Source organism: Nesoenas mayeri, assembly GCF_963082525.1.
Source record: "Nesoenas mayeri genome assembly, chromosome: 4".
Taxonomy (NCBI): domain Eukaryota; kingdom Metazoa; phylum Chordata; class Aves; order Columbiformes; family Columbidae; genus Nesoenas; species Nesoenas mayeri.
The window spans coordinates 6,644,829-6,656,426 of NC_137540.1; positions in this window are offsets into that span (position 1 = coordinate 6,644,829).

The window sequence follows — 11,598 nt, forward strand, 5'->3', positions numbered from 1 at the left end:
GTCGCACCTAAGCTCCCGGGCAGAGGTGACACCAGTCAGTTCAGCCCTGCTGGAAGATCGCCGGGCCTGCTGAGCTCAGCTGTATTTCAAGGCTTCAGGCAGGCACAGCTTCCCACTCTTTCTCACAACAAAGCAGGAATCTCAGACATAGTGATAACGTGCCTAGAGTTTCTCACAGGCCTATGTTATCTAACACAGAGGTTCTACTCATCAAGCATGCAAAGTCAGTAAAACAATTAGTGTGATGTATGTGCTTTTTCTACAGACAGCTGCAGTTCACTCAAGCATATTTACATTTAACCAACCTCCTCGCCAATCTTGCGCTACATTCCCATACAAAGGCCTTTTCCAACCTAAACTATTCTATGATTGTCCAGTGGCTGTTGTCCCCCTCAGGCCACCAGGAAAAGCTGCAGGACGGGCAGTGGTGTCTCATTTTTCTGTGCCAAAGGGCAAGCTAAAGACATGGCCAAAGCAGAACACTGTCCCTGTCTTTGAAAAGACAGAGGGGAAAAACAGGCACTTTTGTGCAAAGGTTTGGTTTGGAGGTGATGTAACTCCGAGAAGCAGCAGAGTGGTGATGTAGTCATGAGTGACTTGGAAAGCAAACGTTTGAATTAAATCTCCTGCCTTACAAGGACTTCCCTGAGAAACAAAGCTAATCCTGTGCGGCATTCTAGGAAATGTTCCTTATTGTGACTTTAGAACTAGAAGTTCTTGGATTCGTCCTCCCAGAAAAGAACAGCTTTAGCACTTGGGTGCTAATCTTAAGGTGGAGTTGAAGCCATACTAACAGGAGGTGCATTTGCTGTATAAATATTAGTCCTTTTATATTAGCTCAAGAAAGAAAGAAAGCACTTAAGTGCTAATCTTGAAATGGTGCTGTGCTAACGTTAGTTTACTGTAAAAATAGTAGCCCATTTACAACCTGTGGATTGTTCTCTGACAGTTTAACAAGATACAAAAATGCCCTCTGTGGATGAATGTTTACTTCTGCTATATCAGAAATACATCCTTCCAAAGATACTAATGTGTTGGTTTTAAAGCATATTTCAAAACTCAGATTAGAAAATTAAAACCCTTATGCAAGGTAGATGACCTCTCTGAAACCAGGAAAAATCATTAAGAATGCTCTCAGGCAATTTGAAGGTCAGGTAGAATTAATACAGCATAACTAAGAAATACAACAATTGCTGTTATTGATTTAGATTTAAACTGAATGACAAGGTTGTACAGCATGCTGCCCTGCAAGTAACTGTTCCAGAGATGGTCCCTGGCTGTATATGGACATTCTGACCATGACAAACAATGACAGAGGCAGGGCCTGGATTTTAATTAGCAAAGTCTCTCACAAAATGCTCTCCCAAGCACAGAAAGAGAACCAGCATAGTGCTGTGGACCAGTGGGTTGAGGGCTGCCCCTGTTGACTGTTTTAATTGTGTTTAGGGCACGCTTGATTAACTGTGCTTTGCACAACATTGTTTTATGTGGCTTAAGAGTAACTCTAAACGTTATTTGCGTTCACATTATTTTAAAAATTCTACTGTTACTTTATTCTAACTGTATTGATATAGATTGGTACTGTTCATTCTGCACTCTGAGATACAATAGTGGGAAGACAGTAGTTTGCGAGAGTTGTAAATTGCATCAGAAAACACAGGCAGCCCACATAACTATGCAAGTGAGTTCTTACAGGTACGTCCCTGTAATACACACACATTAACTGTGAGCAAGACACATGGGATTTATTAAAGTGGTCTGCATATGAGCTTTGCCCTAATCAGCTATTTGCCAGCAAGGAGTTCCATTCTATCATGACTTTTTTTTTGCCACCTACCTTCTAAAGAAATGGTGTTGGATTCTGATTTGAAGGTTGAGAAAACAAGGCTTTGAGCACTGCTCATGTTTTAAGCAATGGCATTTACAGCTTAGAAAATCACAAGAGAAGAAAATGCCATTTATTAATCAAGATGTATGCGTAATACTGCCCAAACAGACCAAATGCAGGGAGCTGCATGATTCCTTCCACAAAATAACACAAAAAAGACGAGTGAGCTATATACTAGTGAAATATGAAGTGTGACTGCAAATATAGACACCAGTGATCAGACATAGATAACATAATCTTAGAGGTAATAAAATAATTTCTGAACAGTAATTCCTAAACTAGATCACCTTTTATGATTACACTAACATTCTAAAATAAAGTATACGTACATATGCATATATAATATAGTAAAATACTAACTGTATAGCAAATCTGTGCGCGCAGATGAGGTATATCAGGCAGTTACCAACGTTTACATATTTTACAGAGGCTAATGTCACATGCATAGGTCATATTTCATCAGGTCTTGTCAATGCTGCTTCAGTGAAAATGCAAATGTATTTTTGGTGTACAGAAGTTTGACATATAAGTTCATCCAGAGCTGCCCATACATTTTGCCTCTCCAACATCTTAACCTCCTTGAACTATTAAAGACAGAGATGAGAAGAGCATTCCTTAACCATAGGAAGCAAATATATGTTAAATTATACGAAGATTTGGGGAAAATGAACATCCTATGAATTCTTTATAAGGTTATATGTAAGTTCTACATGGCTATTAAGGGGTAAGTTCCAGTTCCACTTTCCTGAAATCTTTCATGATGGATTGATTTCAATACCCAAGCCAGGTGCTTTCTGAACTTCAAAAGTAAATGTCTGTGGGACTCCGTAGTGAAATTCAAATCAATAAACAATCTCTGACGAATTGCTGTTATTGCTGAATCTGCTTCCAACCTGAGCTCAAGAACTGTTCTCATGGCAGCAGGTGCTCTTGTAACCCTTCTCTATGGAGCTAATGTGCTGTATGCCTGTGTAAATGTACATGCCTTAGTAAATGTTAAAGTCTGGTAAGAGGAAGACATAATATCATCAGGATATAGCATTCTTGAGTTGATTGTGATGCTGAATACATAATAATAAACAACCATAATAAATATACATTTAACATTCTTGCAGGAGCAACAAACCCCAAACATCCACCAGTGTTGTGCTTGATTTCAAAAAAGGGAAATTACATAAAAACTGAGGGACTTGTTAAAAAGGAATTACTAAAATCTTCATAGGCAGCAGGGGACTAGTTAAAGAAACTGTGTTGGATTCTGATTTGAAGGTTGAGGAAACCAGGCTTTGAGCACAGACAAAGTTCTAGACACAGCAGCCTATACTCACATAATACCACTGAAGGACTGACAGCCCAGAGCAACTTCTAGATATGGAAATTATGACCAGACCAACTCAAGGAAATCCTTTCAATTCTACAGAGGGATAATGCCATAGAAAATAATTCTCTACTGAGTTAGCTTCCGCACAGCCAATACCAAACAATCCCAAACCTACAGTAAGAGTCCCTATGTGCATTATTTAATGTTATCAAACAGAGAAATACATAGTACCATACAGTTTCAATCTCCAGTAAAATCTGAGCTACTGGCCACATTAAAAAAAGATGAGAAGATTTCATCTTAGGTTATGGTCCAAAGAAATGTACAAATTCACATGGAAAAATCAGCTTTTAAAATAAAAAAATAATAATATTAAAAAATTATGCTGTCTGATATTTACTTTTTAATATAGTGTTTCACTAGGCAATCTATTCCAAGATGTCAATTGAAACAACAGAGCTAAGTCAAACTTGAGGATGTTCAAAAAGACAAGGTTCTTTTGAGTAGCTTCCAGACATCAGCTATAACGTAAAAGGAATCTGTGAATTAGACACAAATACAGACAAAGAATTCTGTCATTAAAGACTGACCTTTTACTTCTATGTGACTGATATACAAACCCAGAAATGCCATACCTATAAATATTATCTTTAAGGTGCATGTTTTCTTATTTCTAGGAAGAAAAACAGTATTATTGAAGCATTCTCTAGAATCCACCTACTGTAGCCACTTTCAATAAAACCAGAAATTTGGGTACAAATTCCTTTAGTACTAGAATTGCTTCTCTGGCAAGCATTCTGGTCAAATTCTGATGACATGTCATGGTCATGTAAAGATGTATCTCTTCAATATTTTTAATTGAAAAATAGCCAGAGCAATGTAACTCCAGTATTCACGTAGACTGTCTGCAGGTTTCTGTTGTTGTTTTCTTTTTTGAGAAAGATATCATCTTCAATGTAGATGATGCTCCCTACATAGAAAAGGCTCATCACTGTTCTGTCAGGATTGTTTCCAAACTTCAATGCTCACAAAAATCATTCTTCCTTTGAGATCATTCTGTTAAGTGAGAACTTCAGAATGCCTTTTAAACAGATCAAGCATTGGTTCAAGCTCTTCCCAAAAGCTTTCCAACACTGGAAGTAGGACCACGAAGCAATCTCTAGCAGCTCCTAACCGTAAATTTGTTACTTAGTGGTCTCCTGTTGGAGGTGAGATGTTTTTTCTGTCACAAGGTTTGTGCAGTGAACAAGATGACCACCAAAAACTAAGATGACCACCAAAAACTACCTGAGATCAACAAAATTAATATGTGGATACTTCACCTGTAATGCAACTTGGATTGCAGACAAGATATGTTCATATACATGCAAAATACACAAATGCAGGAAGTCCTGTATAACTCCCATATTTGAGAAAGATGGGAAGAGGGGAGATACTTCGGGGAACCCATTCTCTGTCTTTAGCAAAAGCTTTTAATAAATTCTTTAATATTTTGACTGATATGTATGTCCGGCAGAACAATCTGGCCTGGCTATTTAAAGAAGCCCCAGAAAGATCAGCAGAAATGCTAATAAAAACCCTGCGTGATGAGAATACCATTTGTTTCCTGACATACTGCTGAACGTTCAACTCAGATTTCTTTTCATGTCCCACAATACTGAGGATTAGAGCTCTCTTCCCAATTATGTTGCAAGAATTCCATCTGCTGAGCTTGCTCTTTAGACAGACAAACTCACTCGGTGTGCTGTCAGCGTTCAGAACGATGTGGTCCATTTTGGCCAGCAGTGAGAGATGACAGCTGGTGGCCGGTTCCGGGTAATACATTGATGTTACGAGAAGCTGAACAGGTGTCATACAAGGTGGCAGGGTGCACAGCAATGCTGTGTTGGCCCATGGAAGGCTGTGTCTGACCAAGTTCAAGGGAGGTAGATCAAGCGAGGTACTGGCTAAGAAACACAGCCAGCCAGGGGCAGTGCAGATACTAGAATATGGCTTAAAACTCCCGCAAAGTTCACAGGGTGTTCACTTTGTAAAGTGAAATAAAATATTATTTTAATAGTGACGGGGTAGAGCAAAAGTGCATAGTGCACAGTTTTGGGAAAGCTGATCCTCATCTCCTCTAGAATGCTCTGAGAGCTGGCATTTCAACCGCTGTAAAAGCTGTGAAGACCACTAGAGGTCATTCGATGAATAAGAAATAATTCAGACTTTCAGTTTGGTGATTTTCTGATTTGGGGTTTATTTGTTTTATTTTGTTCTTTGTCATTAACAACATAGTTAACCTTACAAGAGAGCTAAGTACTAGATTTCTGAAGATAACTGGCTGTGGGTGTACTCTATAAGTACACAGCGACTGTAGGTTAGTGCCAGTTAACGCGACTGGGAGCCAGACATACACCTAGAAACCTCTATACTTTGTTCTATGCTTCTCTGTGTCTTTAGGTAATTAACACCCTTAAAATTCTGGTCCTAATTCCAGCATTCAAAAATGTTTTTCTATATGACAAATGAATATTTTCCATATAACCTTGTTTGTTTTAAATTTAGGTACTACATCATTTCACCTTGTCTTTGGCAGATACAAGGAAGGACAGGTATATTGTTTACTTAAACATAAAGAGTAAGACTGAGAAATTCTAGACAGAGACACATCCAGTGAAGCTGAAGACAGGGTAACTTTAAAGGTGTTTTATCTATTCCTGTTAAAGTCTTTATGCAACGTTTCAAGAAAACAACTGTTCTTTTTCTTTCTTTTTCCACATCTCTGGATGTAACATTACATGGGAAAACAAAACAAAACAAAACAAACTTGTGGCAAACCTGTCAATAAGCTAAACCTAGTGGGATCTCTCGGGTTAGGAATGGAAGAGAAGAAGGTTACCTGGGAGGAAGATAGAAAGGTGCTTAGAGAAGAAAACTGGGAGAGAGATGAGCACTTACAGCTCCTATCAGGTGAGCAAAAGGTGAAGAAGCAACAGTTCTTACCCAACAGCCGAAGAGGGACCAGCTCAGCTATGATCCTAGTAGGAGAGACAAGCTGAGAAAGTAAGTTAATCTGAGCCAACAGTTTGTTTTATTAGGGATGAGGACATCCAGAGGACTTTCACACATCAACAATCCCAGGACATAACGTTCCTAGGACTGTTTTTGCCAAATCACAACTGTCCAAAGAGAAGTTCCTTCCAAGAGTAGGTGGTTTTCAACTGAAGTAAATCTATTGTACATAAAGATTTGTAAAGTAATTTCTAATGTCACCGTGCTATTGAATTGCTTTCTCATCACCTACCAGTATTCTACCACTTTCTGTTTGCTGCTCACTACATACATCATTTAGCTTAATAATAGTTTTTGTCATTAGAATACAAACAATTTTTCTTTCATGAGGAAAGCCCTTTCTCAGAAATATTTGTAATACAATTTCTTCTTCCGTCATTTGATTTGTTGCAAATGGAAAGTGAACCATTAGAGTGCTTTTCAATAATTCATTGCTCTCAATGTGCAAATCCTAAGAATAACATGTTTAGGAGAAAAACATCTATCTTGTCTTGAAAAGACTGCTAAGTAGAGGGCTGTATCACAAGCATACCCACCTGTTGTTAACAACTGTAGCAGCCTGACTGTTTGCCAATGCAACCACGGCACATTTTGAGAATTTAGCCAATGTTTACCAGGAATTATTTATTCTAAAGAAATTTTCGGATAACTTATTTTAGTTGGTTTTGGTAGTTTTGGCAAATACACATAATTCCAAGCTCCATTTTTTTCTAAATGGAACTAGCAAGTTCCAAGATAATTCATAAATAGAATGTTGCCCACAACCACTTTAAAACATGGAAAAAACACTATCTGAAAGTGTTACAAGGGTTGTACACATGCATACTAAAAGATAGAATATTTTTTTACTGTAGATACTTAAATTGAGGAACTTGCTTTGAAACCAAAGACTTTTTATATACCCTAAATATTACTACGTCATATACATGTCAAATACATTAAGTAAAGTTATTCTACCATGATGGCATTTACTAATATGGAATTATAAAATGTTTTTTGGTGGGCAAAGCTAACAGAGACTCAAAACACATTTCTAGTTCAGTTCATAAGGTGCTTAAATTCAGTGACTCAAGAATAGGGAAAACTCTAATCTAAAATATTTAATCAAAATCCAGACATCTTCCTAAAGGTTAAAGATATGGGATTATTTGCCAAATATGTAAGTCTGATGCAACTTTAACTGAAAGATTTTCTTCAAGACATCTCCAAGGAACTTAGAATTCATATTTTCCCAGAGTAAATGCTTCAGTCCCCCATGGGATACATGAACAAGCAGAGTAATGAGCAGAGCTGTCGCAAGCTGTCTTGCTGATACTTCACTCCCTGTGTCCCCTCTTGTGGTTAAAGGTGGCAGCAGCAGAAGTCGGTTGGTGGGTTAGTTAATTAACAGCTAACTTGGTTCCTGAGAAGCAATTTCTCACCTCAGTGTCTGGCACAGATGCTCGTCTCAGCCCAACTTTACTGTGGCTTTGGCCAGAGTGATACAGAAAACAGTCTGCAAAGTGCTTGTAACTGCGTGTCTTGCTGACCTAAGTTAGAACAGATGATTAGTGCACTTAATCAAATCAAAAGGAGCTGAAGGTTTTAGCCCTTTTAAGAGGCTTTCAGCCCAGCAGCTAACAGGATCAACCTCTAAATGCTAGTCATTATTTTTTTCCATTTATTCCTTTGGATGTCTGAGAACAACACTCTTCGCTATGCTGACAAACACAGCAGCAAAATTAAAATAGGAAAAAAAACAACAAAAAAAAATGCAGGCAGTTTAACTGCTCTTTCCTGCGGGCACAGTCAGTTTTGGTCAGACCCATTTATCCAGTCACCTCAACTCCTCTCTGTGCCCTCAAAAATTCTCTCTTTTGACTACAAACAATGTACAAAAAGGGATAGAGAGTTTTATAAAGTGTCTGAAACACAGATCTTTCAAGCCTTTTCATGTTTGCTATCTCATTGGAGTAATCTTTTGAGTCACTAGAGGTCCCTGAACGAAGAGCTAAACAAGATCACAAGGGTGTCCCCTGGAAAACGGTCTCGAATTATTGTTACTGTCTGAAAAAGGCCACGCAATCTCTTGGGCAAACTCTTCAGTGAGCAGACCATACAGGATTGCATCCAGAATCCGACATTCCATTCATCAACAGCAGATGATGTTTCCAGGCTGGTACCTGTGTGTTCAGCAAAGCTTCCATTTTGAACTGGGGGAAGAAATCTTGAAAAACATTGCCCCAAGAATGGAGGCCTTCAGAACAGGACATGTTGAGGCAGGAGAAGAATAAAAAGAGCTCCTTTCATCATCATGTGAAGAACGGAGAGAGAAAGGGAAACAAGGAAATTGGGAGAGGAGCTATACAGCTTGGGCGAAAGTTTTGCTGAAATGTCTCAGCATGGGTCATGACTTCATGAGCACTGTAAGCACATGTCCTTATCATGAATCTCTCTTTGTTGTAATATCTTCTCTGCCATAAACTCTTCTAATCAGATCAGGTGTTCTCAATATCAAATGGTTCGTTTAATATAGAATCCAATCAGATAAATCAGATGACGGTTAAACATTGTTATGAATATACTCTGTCCATGTGGTACACATTTGTACTCATGTAACTGTCATAAGGATCTGAGTAATCTGATTACGAACTGTGTTTATCTCAGACCTAAAACATTGATTGTAAGCTCATTTGTAATATTTTTACCTGCATTTTGAAGCAGAATTCCAATGGAAATTGGCATAAGGTCATAACATTTTGGCTGTTATCTTTTGGACAAGGAGATGTATTACAAAACACGCTTTCTGGTCTGCAGCAGGAGAAAACGATGGGGTATTTAAGCTACAGATCACCCGGTTGCATAAAGTGATGACAACAATAAAGAAGTCTTATGGAAGAGGGGCTGAGATCTTAAAAAAATAAAAGGACAAACCTACATAGGGATTTTCACCCAAAGCAAGTAGAGCAATTGCAGGAAGGAGTCCTGTCACCTTGAACAAACAGATTTCCAGTGACTTGAAAGAGAAAAAGCACAACGCATTTAGATACCATTTTCCAACCAATAAATCTGCTACCTTGTAAGCAAAGATAGATCTTATTTTCTTTTTTATTGCTGCTCACTAAGTCTTTGCTTTCACACCTATGTATGCCCAAGGAACTAAAACATAGCCCAAAATGTCCATGCACTTCAAATTCTTCTTGAAAATGTGCTTAAGCAACAAAGAGGCTAAAGACCCAACAACAGGCACAGGAGGCAGTTTGTTGGACTGTATGCTCAGTTTCAGAAGGAAGCGTTAAAGTTTGCACCCCACAATACAAACACAAATGAAGCACCTGGAGTCTCTTCAGACTCCAGAAGTTTAACACAGACCAGGCCCAGTGGGCTGGGAGCAACCAGCACAATCTGGGAAGTGTCCAAGGGGCAGACTGACCTGGTTCATGGCAGCGTTAACTCACATTGTGTTTCATTTGGTCATGACAGATGCGGCTGCATTTTGTTTGGTATTTCTAAATCTTTATAAAAGTGGTGTCTGTATATGGCCTTTAAAATCCATGGTTTAATATGTATTCACTTACATGTTAATTCACACAAAGGACTCAAGTAATGTTCAACAGTATGCCTACTAGTAATTAGAGAAATCTTAGGTGGTTTATTATTGGGATGAATAATTTTCCATATTAACATTGTTACTCAGAGTTGGAATGTAATGATATAAAATGCAGCCACTCAGGAGAGGGAATGTCTCAACAAAGTGCTTTTGTTCTCTAGAAAACTTAGCCATGGAATCATCTTCCAAAATGTTACAAGGGAACGAAAAACAAAGCTCACAGTAATTTGAAAAAAAATAATGAAAAAAAAAGGAACATTTGAACAGGAAGGACAAAGAAGCAGAACGGAAGAAATTAAATAAGGTAGAAAACAAAGCAAGCTTTGAATTTGTAAAGCAAGGTGTACCTCTGTCAGAATTGTCGCTGTATTCATATCCAAATTTTCCTTTATACAAAGCCTCCTATTTCAGTCTTCTGTTAGTCTGGAAATTAAAGCAGATGATGAAGATAAAATTACTTGAAATGCAGGCATTCGTTACAAGAGTGATCCTTTCAAGGAAATTGTTCTTCCCAAGTGAATTTTAGAGACAGACCTCAGTGCTCCATGAACACCATTGCAACACTTCCAGTGTTTACATATTCACTGATGATTTAGGGTAATAAACACCATGGTTGTTTTGACTAGAAGAATGGTTACATTTAAGTTTAACTTACCACATGTAATGTAAACCCAATCAATATACCTCAACTGGCAGCCAATCAATGGAGTGCTACCTAAAGTCAATCTATGGTATAGAGGGAAAGAAGCATGAGGATTAGTTGGTTAGGTTCTAAACCAAAATGCTTCTCCATAGAGCTCTGACTTCAATAATTTACCTAAATAATTACACTGACTTGCTTCAGGTGAGGCAGCTTTAAACTCCCTCTCGTTGCGGAGCAGAGTGATGAGCATGGTGTTGTTAGTAAAAAAAGGTGGAATATTGCCAAAGGACTATTTTATCCACATTTCAACCAACTGGGTGGGGAGAAGGTTGTCAAATAGAATTTTGTCATAGAAAGGTAACCTGCAATGATCAGAGAAAGGGTCATGACAGGAAATACAGTTATTTCTTGTTTATGTTACTATTTATGACATTAAAATCTCCAAATTAACCAAAAATACAGCTCAGACAGAGATGGAACTTAAATTCCTTCTAAGGGAATCATTTTAATTTTGCTTATTAAGTTTTTCTTTATCCTATAGACCACCTTCTTTGATTTAGGGATAGTATTTTCACAGCAAACTCATTGGACTTTGCTTCAATTCGCATTGATTTTAGTCCCTTAGCTTGGTAAAGTTAACTTGACTTCATCCAGAACATGGCTTCAAAGCTGCACATGAACAACTGGTTACCTGCTGTGGACGTAGCTCCATGTGATCCTGAGCCTTTGTGCTGAATCCCTTTGATCTGGTTAAACTGACCTGTACCATAAAATAACCTTATTTCTTGCTGCCACTCGCATTCACCCTGCCTCACGTGCCTGGAACCATCTCCTTTTACTTCCATCCTAAATATTTGTCTATACATACAGTTTTTCAGCAGAGTCATAGTGACCAGTTCCCAGTGTGTGGAGACAGGATTTACCAGCAGAAGTTCTTGTTTCTGAGGCTGATTTTAGCTACTGGCTGTTCTCTCCTGATTTTTCCTGTTTTGGTTTGGTAGAGCTAAAAATGAATGCGGGGGGCTTTGTGGAACCTGTCATTATGACACTCAGTGAAAATTGCACCAGATGAAAGCCTAGAGCAACTATTGTGGGAAACCACA